General features: G+C 41.1%; 1 non-coding gene across 1 annotated transcript; it reads right to left on the reverse strand.

Annotated features, from left to right (window-relative positions):
- Positions 1–20,539: 20,539 nt before the first annotated feature.
- Positions 20,540–20,613, reverse strand: TRNAT-AGU. The gene has a single exon. It is a non-coding gene; the product is annotated as a tRNA-Thr (tRNA).
- Between the last annotated feature and the right edge of the window lie 249 nt (positions 20,614–20,862).

Consider the following 20,862-nt stretch of genomic DNA (forward strand, 5'->3'; position numbering starts at 1 on the left):
CACCTCGGCCCAGCGGGTCACCCGGATGCCTTTTCTCGGCAGTTTCCTCAGGAGCTACGCAGAGTTGGCTCCGCTGCTGCTCCCGAGAGTGAGCGCTGTGATCGGTGATGGGCGCATGGAGAAAAGCCTCCCCAGGAGCCCGGCTGTCCTTAGAGCTCACAGCGCCTTCGGCCGCACCGAGTGCGGAGCCAGGCCCGAGCCCTTCCAGGCCCTGCCGACCGTGAAACAAGTCATCTGGTCATCACACAGGTAACGTATCCACAGCAAGGCAGCCAATTCGGATTACTATAAACGACTAAATCCATCCTCTCCCACTGAAAATGGACAAAGCTTAATGTGTTTACGAGCAGGAAGACGACAGACGTTAACTGGGAACTTCATGGAGAGAATCGCAGAACAGTGCAAGGGGACAGGTACCCCTGCCCAGCTACCCTAAGCAGCTACAGTGAACCAGCTGTACCTCACGTTTGCTGAACCTTTCCTTGTTTTCCCATCTGCAGATGCTCACATACTGCCCCTGAGAGCCAGTACCAGTGCTTTAGGCCTTTTATTTCAGCAATGTAAAGCGTGGCTATAGCCGTGTGTCGGGTTGAGATCCTTACCCTCGCTGAGCTACAGACCTGTGCTTTACCTTTTCTTTATCAATTCCTTTGTTGGAATTATTATAATTGTAATTTGCATTTGTCTATCACTCTGGCTCCTTAATGAATGCCTAATGGATGATTGGCCTGAGGATCAATAGTATCATGTCGGGTGTACCTGGAATGAGAGAAATGGATGTCATAATAAATACTTCTACTGTGCTAGAGATGCAGAAATAATAAGTGGATCAGTACAAAGTTTACCTGTAGGTGAGAAGGCCCCACACTCAGCACAGCAGTGAGCTGCCTCTGCTGAAGATACAGCCTATTTCACGTGTCTGTGCAATTTTAAATAGCATAATAAATCACATTTTTTTCACAACTAAATTCTTTGTAATCTAACCAGACAATTCTTAAACCTTTAATGGACCCATGATTGTAAAATCATTTCATCTGGGTTTTTGAGCAGTAATCCTCAAATTATGGGTCTGTAAAAGCAATAATGGAATGTTTCATAAAAGAATTTTTCCCTGGTGAGTCTATTATTGTAATTTGAAAAACATATACAGTCACTTCTACATTCTGCATTAACCCTTTTTATGAAAATTGGGCGTAAATTATATCTCTCATTTCCATTAAATAACAGCCTTGCATCTCACCAAAACAGTACACTGCATAGGACTGAAAGCAAAATGATGGATGCAGACTCCTTTTTTAATCGATTGTGCCCATGCCACTAAGTTGTTAAGATAAAATCCACTCAGTTTAGAGTTATACTTTGATGTTCACATAGGACTAATTTAAAATGTTGAGACCTGATTTTCAGTCACACACTTTTTGTGTTCACATAAATCTATGTAAGTTTCAGAAAACTATATATGAAGGTACATATGTGTATGCTCCAGCATCTGCTGGCCATGGGGAATTAATTATCACATCACAATATCCACCTTGAAAACACAACCAGCAGAACCCATCACAGGTGCTCTACTTTAGAGTGATTTGCAGATTATTTTAAAATCACTTTAAAAGAGTTGTGCCAAACTGAATCATTGCTCAAGCCAAGTGTCAAGCCTTCATATCCCATTTCAAAACATGATACAGAGATGGCTCTAGGAGTAGACATTATACATTATGTATGCTGGAGCATCATTTTAATGCTTTTGACAGAACTGGATCACAAAAAAGTCATATAACACCACCAAAATAAAGTTTTGATAAAGGTTTACTGAGTGTAATCAAAAGATATTACAATTTTTTAAAATATGCAGTAGAAAAATGAAGACATAGAATGATACAAAGATTATGGACTCCATCAATATTAGTACTAAAACCATTACAATAACTTGGAACCTTAGCCTGTCCATGTGTGTAATTAATACCTATCTTATTCTCATTACATGCCATTTTTTTACTTTATTCACATCAGTTCCAACTAATAAAAGCTTATGCTTCTTTTACAAGCATATGTATCTATGGATTAATTTGATTGAGATTTCTTTACACTAAGACTGTAATTTCACCAGTTCCACAAGTAGTTGATATGCATTTGTCTCCTTTTCAGCACATAGCAGTTTCAATGCATGCACAGATTTGTGCAGATCAGCAAGACTGTGATCCCATAGAATCACCATGGTTCTCTTTTGACAGCTGGCATTAAAGAAAAGTTGGGTAGAAAACATTAGGTGTGGTAAGACATTATTTGTCTCAGCCTCCCACTGTTCATCTCTGGTTTTATTGCATCACTGCACAGCACTATCTAGCTGCATTTAATAAGGTTTACATTTAGTGACAACTGCACTCTTCCTGAAAGAGAAGAAAATTCTCAAGGGTACTTTGCTGCACCAACTTTAACACTATTTCTGCCTTGATCCATTACAGATCATTACTAAACTTCACAGTGATCTATTTTCCTTCCTCTTCTTTAGGAATTTGTTATTCATGAATTCTGTGTAGAGCTGAAAAAACCCTGTTATAATTCACATCCATTTATAAAATGTGATGGGAATAAATATGAGCAATTTGGTATCACAGGAAGGCAAACACAAATTGTTTGATGGAGAAATACTGTAAGAACATCACCAATGTATAGGCCTTTTCCAAAGAGAGTGCAAAGCTGTGATATTCCTCTATGACACTTGGAGCATTCTATGGAATCCTGAGTTTGTATCAAGCAGACCAGATTATGAGCAGCAATTACATTAGGGTAATTACTTGAAAAACAAAATAAAATTATTCTCTCTTGAAAGGGTTCAGTTGTCTTTGTAACTACTATCAAGGCAGCATTAATTGCACATTAGGTTTTTTTTAATACTTGTAACTTAGCTCTCTTAACAAAACTGAAGGTCCACACAACCTCTCCATTAATTAAATTATGTCTCATTTGTGTTTAATTGTGTTACTAAGATCAGATTTTTGAAACATGCAGCATAATTACAGAGGAGGATTAGAACTGTCTGCGTTTCAAATACTTACAGAAATAATTGGAGGGAGTTTATGGAGGTTCCTTAACACATTTTTTAAGCTGCACTTTATTAATAAGTTGCACTGGACAACAAGCCATTCCAGACACCTGAAAGAAAAAGCCAGGCCACAACCAGCACTGTTTTATTTCTCTCTTCTCTGTGGCTTTAAGTATTTTCAGTGTGATTGGGTTTTTAAAGTATAATCTCAAGTTGCTGCTTCATGTCAGGAATGTGTCAGCTGTTTCAGGAGGCTGCCATCCATCCCAGGCCAACAGCCCTCTCATTCCCTGCAGCACTCTCAGCTCTGTGCCCTGCAATCTCCTGAGCTCCTGCCCAGTGCCACTGCACAGCACAGGCCTTCTGCAGCTCTCACAAGGACTGCAGCGAGTTCCTACACGTGCATTTCACTTGTGATGCCACACTGAAAGGCTATTTAAGCATCCCATCACATCTCCTACCTGCCTTGTGACTTTATCTTTTCATAACTGGATCTGGATTGATTTAAACTGTGGTGATGCTGGGGTTTATTATCTACTCAGTAGAAAAACACTGCAAGACAATAGTGAGACCCCATATCTACTAAAGATGCTAAACTTATTTCTCTCTTCTGCCAATTCTTTCATATCTACTGATGAGATGAGTTTGGATGATTTACTTTAGTTTATGACAAATCCTTTTGTGCTTTGGTTATATTAGGGGCTTACTCTCTCTGGTAGCTGGAGTCTTAAAGGATTTACTATTTTCCTTGACGGTAAATGAGGGCTAAAGTAACTCAAGAAGTAAGTCTCTTCTGCTTGTAAATGATAGAAGAGCAGTACCAAAATAAGGCTGAATCACATTTTAGGTGAATTAATGTGTTTTCAGATTCCCCTTCACCTGCAAAGATTCACAGAAAGAACAGGCTCAGCGGGGCCTGAGCTTGTCTTTATTACTTTACTTCTTTTCTACAGAAGGAAATGGAACAAACTATCACTACATTCTTAGCCAACATATACTAGCTGCTTGAGTTACTAGACTTATTTTAGAATTTAAGTAGGAGATCAAACAGATTGGAATTAGAAGCATGAAAGCTCCTCTAACTCACAGAATGAATGCACATTAAAGCTGTCTCCTAGGGAGAGAACGAATATCTTTGCTCAGAATAAATATTGTTATCAGAACAGATGAAAATAGCCACCTGAGGTTGCTCAGCAATGTGCTCCCATCCTCCAATTCTGTTAAAATGAAAGAAAAAAATTAGAAATTAATTAAAGTGTTAACACACAATCAGGCTTATCTAAAATGGAGCGTGCTCTGAAAAGCAAAACATATAATTAGGACTGAACAGACACTTAAATCAGTTCAGTGACTGGTTTTTGTAGTGTGGAGAAGGGTTGTAAACTACTGCAGTGCAGATGCAGAGGCTGCAGAGCAGCTCTCCTGTCACACCACCCTGTAGTGTTCCCCTACCAGCCCAGAAAATGCTCTCTGGTGTAATGTTAGCTGGAACACCAATAATTTTTAGACCTGCCTTCCACCCATTCTTAAACTGGGAAACTTGTGCAAAGACTTACAAGTTAGAGCACACTGTTGAGAGAGCTGCTGTCTGAGGAGAGGTGCAGCAAGTAACTCAGGGCTGGTGCTCTGCCCTTTCACCAAGCAGCTCGGGGTTAAAAACCACAGCAGTACTGACAGAACAGTTCTGAACCAGACTACAAGCACTGCAGCAATTCCACTGTAAACTGAATAACAGCTGCAGTCTGTACTACACTTATTAGAGACTGCCATTTTATTTGCACCCCATTTCCAGTTGAACAGAAAAAGCACAGCAGAGAATAAGGATAACCAGGCTTCTGCTGTTTCATTGACAAATATTTTCTTTCTTTTTTTTTCCTACTACTTGTGTTACCAATAACTAAAATTTATCATCTCTGGCTAGTCTTCATTAAAATTTGTCCCAGATACTTCCTTAAAGGTTTTGTTTGGTCCCAGAAAATGAAATTTGTGTTTCACCTGTCTCAGGGGTTGTCACAAAGACTGATGTATGGCTTTGTTTCCCTTATTTGTCTACTATAGTTATATTTTTAAAGTTCCAATGGTGTGGTTTCGAGCACAAATTTCTCTTACACCCATTCTGTATGAAGTGTGCACTTTTATTCACTGCAATACCCCACATAGTTTTAAAAGTTGTAATGATTTTAAAGTACGAAAGTATCCTTGAAATCAACTAGAGTAATTATTACTGACAATTCTAAATTTTCTTCTTGATGTTCTCAATACAAATTCATAGCACAGTGGTTTTGGTGTTCATAAAAGAGCAAATTAGATCTTATTTCCTAAAGCTCTTCTTAACATGAGTAGACTGATAACACAGTCTACTCATGTTAAGAAGAGCTTTAGGAAAACACAGCAAGAATTTGGAACTGTGCCTCAGTTCCAAAAAAAACTTCCACAGAGAGAGTGAAAAAGGATATAAATGGAAATATAAGGCAATAAATAGGAAATAAAAGGAAATACAATGTATTAGAGTATCAGGACAATAATCTGTTTAGCTAATTTCCCTAAAAGATAAAGTAAGTTTAAAGCACTAGGAAAGAAGAAATGCCAACCTGTGCTGAAGTGTGGATGTCTGATCTTTACACAGGCAGTGAGCCAGCACCTCCCAGGAAGAGGACACAGAATATGTCAAGTCCATCACTACTAAGTCATGAGGTGGATTTCCATGACACAAAATGCTCTGCTCTCTTTGGTTTGTCCACTGGATCAACAAACACTGTCTTTCTGGATCCTCAGTGATCCTGACAGCTATTGACAGTAACAGCTAGAGTAGTAAAAAACTGGTAGCATGTCACCAAGGATGGTGGGCTCACAGCTAGGGATGGGAAATTACACCCTCCCTGAAGGTGTAATGTTTTCATCTCTGTTCCATGCTGCCTAGGCTGTTTTTATTATTGCACATTGTACAAAATTTCTAAAAAGTACAATCTATCTGAAGCATACAAGTGAAGTCTGATTAATATAAAACCCAGTAATGTTTTCACAAATCAGCATGCTAATTCAGACCACATTACAGAGAGGAGAAAAAAAAAGGGATAATCATAAACCATGGAACAAAACGACTGTCAGAGATTTGTAGAATAATCAAAGCTGCTTCAACATTCAATGGAGTTTAAAACCATGGAAAGTCAGATTTTCTTGTGCATAAAGAAAACCCTGTAATCCAATATATCCTTTAACTATGACACAGTCTGTGCAGTAGAGCTGTGGATCCTAGTTGTATGTTCCAACCAAAGCATGAAAATAAAAGGAGAGCCTGTGATAAATGGGTTGAAGTACGAGAAGGGAAAACCATTTCAACAACTGAACAATGAGTGAACAAGACTGGCAGCCCTGTGGATTCATACACACATAGGCTGTAAGTATGCCTAGAGAGAAGGAAAGAAAAAAAAAGGCAGTGAGTATGAGGATAATCAGTGATTTAGATGATCAAAACTTTTAAGAGAGTTCTGGTACTTGTTTTAAACATACCTATTGTTAGGATACAACATCATCTGTAAACCCGATGCCTGAGGCAGTGAGATACTTGTCAAAAACTGGAAGACAGAATCGAGAACATTTCTGGCTGTGCACTTCCATGTTTGTGAAGGTTGAGTCATCTGAGATCCCCTTTCACACACATCAAGCTCTCCCAGGGGATCAGTGGTGCTCCCTGAGCTGGCATTCATTCATTTATCCCGAGGGCAGCAGTGCCATGGCTGCATGCAGAACTCCCCAAGAGGGCATCCTCTCCTCAATAGCTATGTGGCTGTCAGACATTCCAGCTATTTCCTCAGTTGAAGATAAAGGTGCCAGACAGGGCAGCCAACTAAATTAATAAAAATATTATTTAATAAAAATTGGGAAATAAAATCAAAGAAAACTGCAGTAAAACCGCTTAGGATAGTATCCACAAGTGCCTGTGGTGGCAGATGATCAGGAATGTTGCAAAAGGGTACCTACTTAAAATTGGAATTTTCTGAAGGTAACTACAACTTTTCTAAATAAATAATTTCTGTACAGAGTTCTCGCTCTGGGAAATCTCAGAACAAATCATATTTCAGAGGGATAGGGGAGAATCCTGCAGCAGGCAACAATAATAAAATCAATTCATATAAACATTGCTCTATACATTGCTCTATATTTATATATTACACATTTATGAATTCTTTTAAACAGGAAGCAAGCAAGCTGATAGAACCACTGGGGTCAAAAATCCTAAATTAAAAGTAGCTAACAGAAAAGTTCTTTGATCTTGTACAGATTTGAGAGGACTCCAGGGTAACATAGTATGCATAGCACAGAAAATCCCATGATCCCCAGATTGGTGTATACATCTACAGTGATCAGTGTTCAAATACCCTTCATTAGGGCACTATGGCAGCACAGTGATTGTTCTGTCCATGTCAGGGGAGGTGCTGGAAAGATTAAACCAGTTTTAAAACCTATTTGAGTAAAATACTGAAGTATTCATTTATATTTAAATTTGTAATCACATTGTCAGACTCACAGACTTTTGAGATGTTTATACATTTTTCAGTTACACAACCAGTTGTTCTGGGAGTTAACTGTAATTAGCTTTTATGAATCTATCATTATGCACAGACCCTCTTGGAACAAATGAACAAAAGTATGTGTATGCATTTGTTTTGTTGACTACCAAAAGTATGGCAGCTCACATACAATTGTCATGTACCTTAATAAAACCTACTCCTTTTAAACTATTTCTTTACTATAGTAATTTGCCAGCTTTCATAAATGAAAGTAATTACAACAATTGTTGTTTTTTAATCTTACTTATTCCATGCTCTAACTACAAAAAAATAGCAGTAGTTATGTCCAGGAAAATGGCATTGTACTAGCTTGAACAAGTCTGCTCTAACTACAAAAAAATAGTTGTTGTGGGCACGCTTCTTCAAATAGCAGTAGTTATGTCCAGGAAAATGGCATTGTACTAGCTTGAACAAGATCGTGATTCAAAGAGATAATATTTCATACCATTATTTCATTAGCCAACATGGCATTGACCTTTTCCACAGCCACAGGTGCAGCAATCACAAACACAAATCTTCTTGCCTCCCCTACTGTAAAGAACTGGTGTATAGTGATGAGTTAATTTGTTCTCAATCCTACATTTGCTGAATGTAATGGCAAAGCAGTGTCCATTGATTACAGTGACACAGAAGGAAAAATCACAAAGGCTTCCTACTTCTCAAAAGCAAGCCACACTAGCAAATATTTGAATGTCAATTAATGCCAAGCAATTTTAAATATTTCATCCTGTGTCTATACATCTACTAAAAGTACACTAATCCCAGTTGGAAACACAAATATTCATTGTAGTGCCCACATTTAGCTTGGCACCAATCTCACTGGTTTTGCTGGTAATTTACTTGATGCGTCCCAGCACAGGGCTCAGATTTCTGCATGGCCTCTCAAGGGCACAAAAAGTTAACACAAAACCCATCAGTGATATGTAAATCTTGATGTGCAAGATTTACATATTAAGACATTCACCATCTTAATATTCCCACAATGTAACTTTGTTTCAGAAATATTTGTATTTACTGCATAACATATGCTCCTCTTCCTTATGGGCAATTTTCACTCCCAAGGTCATTACTAATATTCCTCCTGAAGTTCTTCAAGGGGAAGAGCAGATGGAGAGCAAATATGTGGATCAATTTCAAACTGTACAGTACCAACCCAGAGCTCTGCAGCCACATTAGCTGTGCTCTCTGCCAGGCAGGCCTAAAACCAATCGTGCCAAGGCAGCCCCAAATCTATTTTTATGCTTTCCTAAGGGGCCCACATTAAGAGCTGCTGAAACACAGAAACCAGCAGCAGCTGCATAATCAGTTTATGGGAAAACATTTGGAAACTATTAAGTCAGAGACTCAACAAGATAACATCAAAAGAAGTGACTAAATCCTGCTCTTACAGTTATGTGACACTGAATTTGGACCACAATACCTAAACAACAGTGTTATAGGTCCAAGTGATGCCTTAGTAGTTTTAGCACCTTTTTTGAGAGATGTGCCATCTCAGCCTTAGGCTCTAATAATTCCAAATTTGTGTTTGCAACTACTAATTCATTCATTCTCCCTTAATCTTCTGGTGTTGTTTCCACAGATCACAGCCAGAGAGAATGCCAGAAGAAATCACAATTGACATCACAGGAATCAATGTTAAGGAGCACGTGAAGTTCACCCAGTTCTTAGAAGGGCAGCAGGTTCTGGCCATGGCCACCAAGGCAGTTTATTCATTTTGACCAGGTGTTCCAAGTTAGCTGTTCACCCAATGCTTTAGTTTGCCAAGATAGTAGTCAAAGAACTGCAGACAGACACCTGCATATCTTTTCAGCTGGTCAGAGTTGAGAAGTAAAAGTCTCGAGGGTTTTTTTCATTCAATATGCAAACTTTAGGACTCAGCCAGTACAGATAATATGGAATAAGGACTGGGTATAGTTTGCTTGAAAGGTAGAGAAATAATAGGACATTGGTACCCTGATCAATTAAGATAGTGCATCAATACAAATTTATTATATAAAGATAACTCAAAATACCTTGAGAAGCACATAATAAAAGAACATAACCCATAAGAAGAAAAAAAAAAAAAGAGTGATTCTGTTCTGCCTGAAAATGACATGCAAATTAAAATGTTAATTTTTAAAAAAATTAAGTCTAGTACTGAAAAAATAGCCGCTCAGGGCTGGCCAAACAGACCTGAGTTAGCATATTATTTGACAATTTTTGTTATTGACAGTAAGTATTTATTTTAATGGAGAAACACTATATATAGTGTAATTAATCAGAAATAAACATGCAAAATTAATTGAATAGTATCAGTAATTACATCAGTAATTGTTTTAAATATTAAGCCATACTCATAGTAATTAGGGACACTATAATAAATTATTTCTGAGCTATGACCCTCATTCAGCAAGATATGTTAAATGAAATAAGATGTATAAATGGTCATATTATTTGCTCTTATGATAGTATAACTCATATGATTTTTTTAACTATTATTTTATCACTGAACAAAAAGAGAGAAAGATTTCTGATGGACATAGTATACATACTAAAAAACACACTGTTTGAAAAAACATCTACAAACAACACTTGGTCAACCCTTAGATCATTTTTAAAAAGCTGTAATTCAGACAATTTCAAAATACTTCTCATGTTAAAGTATTAACAAGGGGTATTTCAGGAAAAGCCATCACTCAACAGTTTCCATAGACAACAAACAACTAATTATAGGGACTAATTGTGTTTACTCATTTGTAAGTAAAGAATAACATAACTACTACAGGAGATAAGGACAGACCTTGTTGTTTTGATGGCATTGCACAGTTAACAGCACAGGAAAGATCTACCCACACAGCTTGAATTGATTCATCTTTTCCTCCCTTCATTATGAATCAGATTCTTTATTGCCTTTTTATTGAATGAAAAACTCACTACAGCACAGTCAGTGGGAGTTGTGCCATCGACGTCAAGTGAGGTCGCTGCTTGTCTACCTCTCCAAATAATATTAAAAATAACCTTGCGTATTTAATCCTTAATCATAGCTAACTACAGTTTTCTGAAAGAAAGAAAAGTCCACAAAAACACAAAAGACAGATGCTTCCCCCTGGTGTCATCGTTCAAATGATGTTAAAGAGAGAAGCTGCTGGCTTTCTGATAGCTGCTGAATGCATGGAAACATGCATGCATCCCTTACAGGATGTGAAACAGAGCTTCCCACAACCCCTCACACATGTATGCCCATGCAATCTGTGCAATCTCACATCTCCAGGATCAGAAAACCTTAAGCCTACAAGCAACAGGTGTAAGTTCTGCAAATTACTTACAAATTAAACCATCCATATCAGTATTTTCTACAGGCAGCAAAGGAATAACTGGGAAATGTCTTTGTTTTCCAATATGCAGACTGCAGTATCCCAAACAGTTCTCCCCCTCCCTCTCCCCCAAAATCCAGAGCTGACACTGTGGCAAATCCTTCCACAATACAGACATCACATTGTACAGCCATGACACCATGGAGCTGAACATGCCTACTGAAGAATGACACATCACAGCACAGCTCGTCAGGAAAGACAAAAAGCAGTCCTACAAACAGGGGTTAACAGGCAGTGTGGCTTCACTTGATGTTTTTGTCAAATGTTTTCACCCAAGTCTTTGTGAATAACGTGCAGGCAGCAATGGCAGCTCCCAGGCAAAGTGGAAATCTCTTCCCCCAAGCCTACGGTCAGTGTTGCAATAAACAGCCACTAAACATTTGGCAGCCTCTAACTTCCCTTCTTTAGGCAACTGCCACTTTGATAAAATACATCTCCAATAAACAAATCTGCCTGCAGGAGTCACTTCGCTTTTCCCTATTCACAGACACGGAGGAATGAAAAATTAAATTTGATCAGATCTGTATTTGAAAGTTCAAGAGCCCAAGCTGGAAATCACCAGAGGCTGGCAGGGTATTCTGGCAAAACATTGCTGCCTGTTTGCCCTGTGCTTATGTTCTGCCCCAGACATGTGCTGTTGGCCATGGTTGTCAGAGAGGACCTGGGCCAGATACACTGTCAGTCTGATTCAATTTGAGTCTAGATATTTTCTTAAGTAATACTTGACTATTATTGTGGTAAGTTCTGGATACAATTTCACAGAGCAAGCTATGAAATGCCTAAGAAAAACATTAATCACAACAACACAAGAATTAAAGATCTTCTGCAGCAATTCTGACACTTAAAGAGTTCTTTACATTTCCAGATACTGGTTTTCTATTTCACCACTTCATATTTTTATACAATTACTAAGCTGCTAATATATAATTTCACATGCTATTCTTCCATAGCAGCTTGATAGAATCCCAGGACCTGATTCTCAAAAATGTTAGGGTTTTTTTAACAAAAAGGTTAGTTTTGTCTTCCTAATTCAGCTATTAATCAAAAACAGATACAGATCACATGTCCAGGATAAAAGCTTTTTAAAAATATACCTATCAGCATAACCAAAATTTATTCCCTACAGATCCGTAGAGATACTGCATAGGCTATGATTAAGTCAAACAAAGTATGGCAATATATCAACTTTTTCCACCACCTATGTGCAACTTATTTATTAAGTGTTCAAACAGTGTGTCAGTTAGACACCAGAAGAGAAAACCTGCATCAGCAGCAGCTGAAAACAAAGTTAGAATCTAAGTTGACATATTTCAAAATTTAATTTCTGGGCTTTAAAAATCATTTGGCTCAATCCAGAACTCTATAAAGCAGCTTAGTCTCCAATTGAAAGAAATAAAGGTTCTCATTAGAACTCATTTTCCAGTGATGCAGCTGCTGTTAGATAACAAGAGGAAACATACAGGCAGGCAGTTTCCTTGCTCTTCTCTTTCTCATCTCAATAAATTTGCCACCATTAGGATAAATCACGAGAAGCTGCTAGAACACAAAATTCTCTTCCAATTACATATATTAAAAGATCTTTTATTTATTGTTCCCAAGTTAATTTGTAAGGCTTTCATGAAAGATTGGAATTATGGTCTTTTCCATTCCAGATGGAAAATGTTTTATTAGACTAATTCAAGACAAGACTTCACTTTCAACTCGTAACACATGAGAATGTCACATGAAAACCAAAAAGCAGATTCTGGCCAGAGCACTGGTTTGAACCTGCTTCAGGCTGGACTCACCTGACCAGTTCTTTTGGCATGTATTTGAGTGTCTTGCGTTTAAACCATGCAAGAGCAAGTCAAAGGCAGGCATCACAGAAATAGCTTCTAAATGCATAAAGGTAACATAGCTGATTGTAAAAACTGTGCTTTTCTAAGCTGAAAATCTTTTTGCTGAGTTGAGACTGCACTGTATGACTGACATGAGGCTCTGGTCACAGATTACATATGAACAATCCAGAACCTCCTGACTTCTTCATGGATTTGTATCTTGTGTATTTTGTCCTTGCCCACAGAAAATTAAGGAAAACATGCACAATGATTAAGAAAACACACCACAATTTAGGAACCATTCAAGACAATCATGGTTAAATTACCTATGTTTTATAGCCAGAGACAACCCAAACAATTGCTGCTGAAGAACTTATACCATTAACTTTATCACAAATTTTCAAAGGCAGGTAGATTTGCTCTTCCTACTCAAATAATTTAACCAGATTCTTGCTATTGGCAATTAAATTATTATTTGGTTCCACCTTAATATGATTTCAAAGATTCATTCATTCTCTAAAACTGTAGAACACTGCGTGCTTTGTGGATAAGAAGTTAACAATTCTAGGGATTTGTGTCTATCATACAGATTGGTCAGGATAACATGTGAGCTCCTGTAAAATCCTTTTACCAAACATTATAGTTTATCATACTTTACTTGAAAGGACTCCCTGTCTTTACGAGGTGCTAATTTCAAGGAATCACAGAACCAATCAGGTTGTAAGAGATCTCTGGGATCACTGCATCAAGCTGTGGACCAAACACCACCTTGTCAACCAGACCAGAGCACTGAGTGCCACATCCAGCTGGTCCCTGAAGACCTTCAGAGATGGTGGCTCCCCCACCTCCTTGGGCAGTGCCTTCCAATGTTTAAGAATCCTTTCTGTGAAGAAATTCCTCCTGATGTCCAACTTAACTTCCCAGGTGCAGCTTAAGCCTGTGTCCCCTTGTCCTGTCACTGGCTGTCTGTGAGGAGAGCCCAATCCCCATCTCACTACAGCCTCTCACTACAGTCAGGGTGGTGTAGACAGTGACAGCATTCCCCCCGGGCCTCCTTTGCTCAAGACTGAGCCCTCTCCAGCTCCCTTATTTCTCAGCCGTTTCTCATCAGACTAATTCTCTACACCCTTAATCAACTTCCTTTCTCTTCTCTGGACTTGCTCCAGCACCTCAATATCCTTCTGGAATTGAGGGGCCCAGAGCTGGACACAACACTCAAGGCGTGGCCTCAGCAGCACCCAGCACAGAAGGACAATCACTGCCCTGGTCCTGTTGGCAACGCTGCTGCTGATACAGGCTGGGTGCCATTGGCCTCTTGCCCACCTGGGCTCACCTTCAGTGCTCTCAATCAGCTTCCCAGCCACTCTCCACAGCTGGGAGCTGCAGGGGGTTAGTGTGGCCAAAGTGTACAACTTGGCACATGGTCCTGTTTAACTTCATGCCAGTGCTCTCAGCCCATGGATCCAGCCTGTCCAGGGCCCTCTGCAGCTCTCCTGCCCTCCAGCAGATCCACCCTCTGACCAGCTTGACATCACCCATGGCTGCACTCGATTCCCTCATCCACATCATCAATAAAGCCATTAAACAGCACTGCCCCCGGTACTGAGCCCTGGAGGACTCCAGTACTGACCAGGTGCCAACTGGATTTAACTCCATCCACCACCACTCCATCAGCCAGGCCATCAGCCAGGTGTATCCAGGCAGACATGCTCCTGTCCAAGCCATGAGCTGCCCGTTTCTCCAGGACAATGCAGTGAGACAGTATCAAAGGCTTTGCTGAAGTCCAGGCAGACACATTCACAGCCTCTCTCCTCTCTATTAGCAGCTCCCTTGGTCACAAAAGAAGATCAGATCAGTCAGGAAGGACTTGCCTTTCCCAAAGCTGTGCCAGCTGTTTCTGATCCCCTGGCCATCCTGCAGGTTCTGTGTGGCACTCAGGATGATCTGTTCCATAATCTTGCCAAGCACTGAAGCCAGGTTGACAGGCCTGGAGTTTTCCAGATCCTCCTTCCAGCTGTTCTAGTTGGATTGGCATCACATTGGCACCTTCAGTCCTCTGGCACCTCCCTGGTGAGCAGGACTGATAGATAATGAAGAGCATTTTAAGCTTCCATTTGAAGGAGGCAGTCATAATGGGAACATAAATTGGGTATTCACTCTACTTTCTTTCAGACTGGCCATTTGATTTACATTTGGCATCAATGAATGTTGCAATTGGAAAGATTCTAAAGTGTTTCTTAAATAGTCATCATAACCGACATATTACGCGTAACACTTTTCAGGTAATATTAATCATATATTGATACCATAATCATGCATCTTCATGTAAAATTACACTATTTTGAGATATTAAAGTGGAAGTATCTTGTCAGAAAAATACTGGCCTGTAAAAATACGTACTACATATATTTCTGCGGATAAACATAGAACAATCTTAACAGTTAATAAGCACTTTCAACAAGAAGGTTAAAAAACAGTCCTACATGCTAAATTGTCAATGAACTCCCCAATTTAACAATGTCAAAAGTTTTATTTGCAAGTTATTTTTCTGCCTCATCAATGAGATGAAGTCAGTCAGGCCCCTTTTCTCAGAAACAGTCTAAATGCATCTGTGAACACTGCCAGCATTATTGAAAAGGCGTTGTCCCAGCATGACCTGAACTCGCTGAGGAGAAAAACAAAAGCATCATTCTAATAACATTGATTTTATCTGAGAGCTCAGAGTGCTTCATACTACATTCATTAACTCCTCCAGCAGCTCAGTGAGAGCAGCAGGTATTATGGTCATTTTGCAGGTGGCAAATAGATGAAAAGTTAAGAGCAGTGTGTGCAGAACCAAAGAGCAGCTGAGGGACAAGGACAAGTCTCGTGATGCACTGGGCTACTCTGACCAGGTGCTCCTGCTCACTGGAAATTAAATAAATCACAGCTGAGCATATGTGGATTGCAAATACGGGCTTGCAAATACCAGCAGCATAAAGGCCAGGGGGCACAACATGCCGTATTTTACAGCAATTGATAATATAATTATATACAGAGTACAACTGCTTTACCTCTCCGGATAGCGATGTGATGACAAAGCATTCGGGTGAGGAATGGGAGAAGTAAGCTTATTCAGCTCACATTAGAAATAAAAAAGCAAATATTTATGCAAAGACAGCCATTACTACCTGCTACCTTGTCACAGTGCCCCTCCAAGCATCCACTTGGAGTCACCCGCTGGCTCAGGCCCTGCGAGCGGCGGGGGACACTCTCCCGTTCCTCAGGAGAGCAGCCAGGGCTTTCGCCTTGCACGGGTGAGACACAACGCGATGTCGGTGGAAGGGGGAGAGTGGACTCCAGTTGGGGACAAAGTCCAGGTTTACTGGACAGCTTCAAGTTACCCCACACCCCAAAGGGAGCAGGGAACTAAAGACCCAGGACTGGGCTGTGCAACATGTTATAAACTGGGGAGGAAACAGGGGAGGGGCTTGCCCATCCACCAATGGGGCTGCAGGAGGGCGTGGGGAGTGGGGAGATTGACATTTAGGGAAACCAATGGGGGTCATTCAGGGGAGGGACCCCAGTGTCTGAACCAATCACTCGACACCCTTGGTAGAAGGTTCTGGAAGGAGGGGCTGGGTTGCCAAGTGATGGACAGGGCACCAGGGCGGGATCAAGGGAATGACTCTGCACTTTTTGGGGAGCAGGGGCTGGAGGTGAGAAGACTGACACTGAGGAGGAGATAACAGGGGCAGAACCATTATAACAGGGGAAAACTGGAACAAACCAAGGTACAACTCAAACACACGAAAACACAATACTACACTACCTGGCACACCACAAATAAGTGTTAATGCAATTTTAACAACATTCACAAATTTGTTACTCCAGTCCTACTTTAGAGTTAAGCAGCATTCTTCTGGTCTATTTCCACATATAAATGTAAAAGAAAAAAATCCCGCTACATACTCAACATATACATTTAGCTTAAGAGTTAGATGATTTGTTTAGCAGTTTTAAACTACCTTAAAAAACTTTGTAGAAAGTCAAATTATAAACAATACTGAATCTTTTTGGCATGATTAGTATTTAGATGTTTTAACAGTTTTTTGGTTTTTTTTAATCAAATGCATTAAAGCACTTTACACAATCCCCATTAGTGAGTATTTTCCTTGGGTTGCTCCCTCTACTCTTATCTTAAGAACTAAATATTACCTGTAACAGAGAGAGGACACCTGAAGCCTTAATCCTAGGGGAAAAGAAAAAAAGAATCTCAATTAATAGTTTCACAGAGGTTGGCTGGATTGACTGAAAAGTGCAGTTGCCCACTTTGGCAAGGAAAACAAGTGAGTGATGTAGTGCTCAGCCAAAATCAAGACCCAATTCAATAAGCATAGACACCCTTTTCATTTGCAAATTGAAATCTGCCCATATTCCCCATTTCAGGATACTCAAAAAAACCAACTTTTTTGGAGAAAATGGAATTTTGCCATTCATTAGACAGCACTTACCCTTCCTCCTCGCAATATGCACAAAGGTAGTGTAAAACACTGGGAAAAAATGAAGAAAGCAGATGGACTTGCACCTTGTTAGGCTGACATATTGCAGTCTGAGAGGATCCTTTTCCCCTCCAAGGAAAAGACTAGTAACAAATCTTGGAAATAACTGCACACTGGGATGTTGTTACAGCAGAACAGGCACAGTGAAGTGAGTGTCACATTTCTTATTAGTGTTGATTGGTAAATAGGAAATACAGCAAATTGCTTAACTCAGCAGGCCCTTCAACCACACACTCTGGGCAGTCAGAAAAAGCTCAGTGCTCAGATGAAGAGATTTCTTAAATACATACTTTAAAAGTCCAAGGTTGAGACAAAACAAGCAACTGTATGATATTTTATATATCCTTCAATATAGGCAAAAAAATATGCCTCGGTTCACTCAATTTACTTAAATATTGTCTTATGGGATGAATTCCCATGTAAGTATACAGACCAACCTTGAAATTTGGGGATTTCAGAAGGTGGGGCTTTACAGAAGCTGGAGCTACATATTTCTGACTAATGTATAAAAGCAGAGCCTTGCAAAATCCAGACAAATCAGGTCTGATTCAGATTCTGATTTTGCCCTTCTTATTCAAACATTTTCATAGAATCATAGAATATACTGAACTAGAAAGGGTCCATCAGGATCATTGACTCCAACTTTTGTCCCTGCACAGACACCCCAACAATCCCACCCCATGCCTGAGAGGATTGTTAAAACGCCTCTTGAGCTATGACAGGCTTGGAGCTGTGACAACTTTCCTGGGGAGGCTGCTCCAGTGCCTGACCACCTTCTGGGGGAAAAATCTTTTCCTGATCGCTGCTCCAGTGCATCACCACCTTCTGGGGGAAAAATCTTTTCCTGATAGCCATCCTAAACCTCTCCTGCTTCAGCTTATGCTGTTTCCTCGGCTCCTGTCCCTGGTCACAGAGCAGAGGTTGGTACCCAGGTTGGTACCTGCCCCTGGGCTGCCCTTGGGAGGATGTTGAAGAGCTCAGTGGGGTCTCTCCTCAATGTCCTCTCCTCCAGGCTGAACACACCAAGTGCCCTCAGCTGCTCCCCCCTGAGGGCTTCCCCTGCAGACCCTTCCCCATGCCCAGGGCCTCCTCTGGGCCCTCTCCGATGGCTTCATGTCTTTCTCATGCTCTGAGCCCAAAGTGCCCGGCACTGAAGGCGAGGCCGCCCCAGCCCAGAGCAGAGCAACCCCCGGCCCGGCAGGGCTGGGCCTGCTGCCCCAGGACAGGGATGTCCCTGCCGGCTGCCAGGCCGCTGCTGGCTCAGCTCCAGCTGCCGCTGCCAGGAGCCCCAGGTCCCTCCTGCAGCTGCTCTCCAGCCTCTCCTCCCCAGTGCCCCACAGCCGGGGCTGCCCCGTGCCAGGGCAGAACCCAGCCCTTGCCTCAGCTGAGCTTGCCGTGGCTGGGATTGCTCTCTAATTTCTCTGATTTGTTGAGGTGTCCCTCAAAGGAGTCAAGTTTGAGTTTTCAGGAGTTTTTTTAGGGTGCCCATGTTAAAGCAGGAAGTGACCAGCCCCTTCCAGTGCCAGCTTGGCTGGCTTATCATGCCATTCCTGCTGATGCATTACAAAAGAGCATCAACAATTTTTATATAAATGCCTAGAACTCTTTATACTGGTGGTTCTCATCTACCAGCCAAAGAAGAGAACCTAGCTGGAAACTAGCGGAGTAACAGCAGGTACAAATGTTCAAAGCAAAGCATGCCCAAGTCATCTCTCTTCTGTGCAAGAGCTGAGAACAAATCTGTTTCATTGGCTGCATTCACTGCAGCCTCTTTTCCCAAATCATCCTTAATGTGAACTTTCCAGTTGTCTAGTTCTTCTTGTTTTCTTTTGGATAATATTGATCTATGGGAGGTTAGTCTGAAGCTACTTCTATTTTTTAAAAAATATATCACACTTTTCAATAGTGGTTTACTTATATTTATGACATATCAAATACTATCTAGTCTGCATTTTTACAGTAAGTACTACTCAAAGAAAGATTCCTGCAGGTAAACATTATAACCAAAATGTTCATCCTAGACATTAAGCCTTACACATTACATTTGAGGCTACTGACCACTGTGATTTGGGTGCTGATCTGAGTCCTAAAAACTCTGAACCCCAAATGTGGCTGTGAATCCTTGTGATGTTTACTCCCATCACTGCTGTGTGAGTGCAAAAAAACCACCTGAAGGATATGGTTGCTAGGCTGGAACTTGTACTAACATATTTTTAAACCTTTTATCTTTAGGTTTAAGGATGGATTCTGCCTTTCTTTAGAGTAGCACAAACTTGGAGTATTTTCACTGAACCTAATTCCCATGCCTAAAAGAGCAAGGTTTGGCTTTTGATTTTTCAGGATTTCTAGGAAAACCCCTTTGTCCCTCTGCTGTGTCACTAATGACGTGGTAGCACAGAGTGCTTACTGCAACTCTCACTTGGAAAAGCCAGACTTAATGTGACAGTAGCAGCTAAGAGGTGAAAGGCAGGTCTCAGTGCTGATGGGCAGCAAAAAGCCTCGGCAGCAACCACTGAGTCAGCAGGCACTCCGGCTGTAAGGGCAAGAGAACCAGCAATAATAGCTTTGTTTGCCCTGGGGGATATTGAAGATATGGCAATTAGAAGAAAAAATGGTGAGAGGCGTTTTCCTGACTCTGTGTGAATTAACATTCCTGGAAAACAGCTTCCCCATAAAGCAAACAGGAGACAGCCTGAATGTCCAGCTGCCGGCTGTTCCTGTGTGTCCGTATTTACACACATGCCCATGGGCTGTTGTATTTACACATACACCCCCACGGGCTGTTGTATTTACACACACGCCCACCGCACACCCACCGGGCTGTTTGTTGTATTTACACACACACCATGCTGTTTGTTGTATTTACACACACACACACACCCCATGCTGTTTGTTGTATTTACACACACCCCCACACCATGCTGTTTGTTGTATTTACACACACCCCCACACCATGCTGTTTGTTGTATTTACACACACCCCCACACCATGCTGTTTGTTGTATTTACACACACCCCCACACCGTGCTGTTTGTTGTAGTTACACACACACACACTGCACTGTTTGTTGTAGTTACACACATGCTCACTGCACACCCACCGCGCTGTTTGTTGCAGTTACTCACACCCACCACACTGTTTTCCCCCTGCTGACCCCCCCGCCCCATCCCGGCCGGTAAAACAGCGCGGGGGACAAAAAGCCGAACCGCCGGCGCAGGCACCGCTGGGATTCGAACCCAGGATCTCCTGTTTACTAGACAGGCGCTTTAACCAACTAAGCCACGGCGCCGCGCGTTAAGCGCCGCCTCAGTGCAGCATTAATAGACTGACAGCGCGGCCCAGGCCTGCTGCCGGGCCTGCTCCGGCCCGCCCGCCCCGCCGGCCGCGGCCCTGCCCCGTGCGGGATGAGAACCGCACACGGGCCCGCCCTGGCCCTGGCACCGCACACGTAGTGTGTGGATTTAATGTGTGGATTTTATATGTGTGGTGTTAAAGTAACTTTGTTATAAATATTTCGTTTTTATTTCTGTTGTTAATT

Source organism: Pyrgilauda ruficollis, unplaced genomic scaffold (genome assembly GCF_017590135.1).
Source record: "Pyrgilauda ruficollis isolate IOZ18807 unplaced genomic scaffold, ASM1759013v1 scaffold124, whole genome shotgun sequence".
Lineage (NCBI taxonomy): Eukaryota > Metazoa > Chordata > Aves > Passeriformes > Passeridae > Pyrgilauda > Pyrgilauda ruficollis.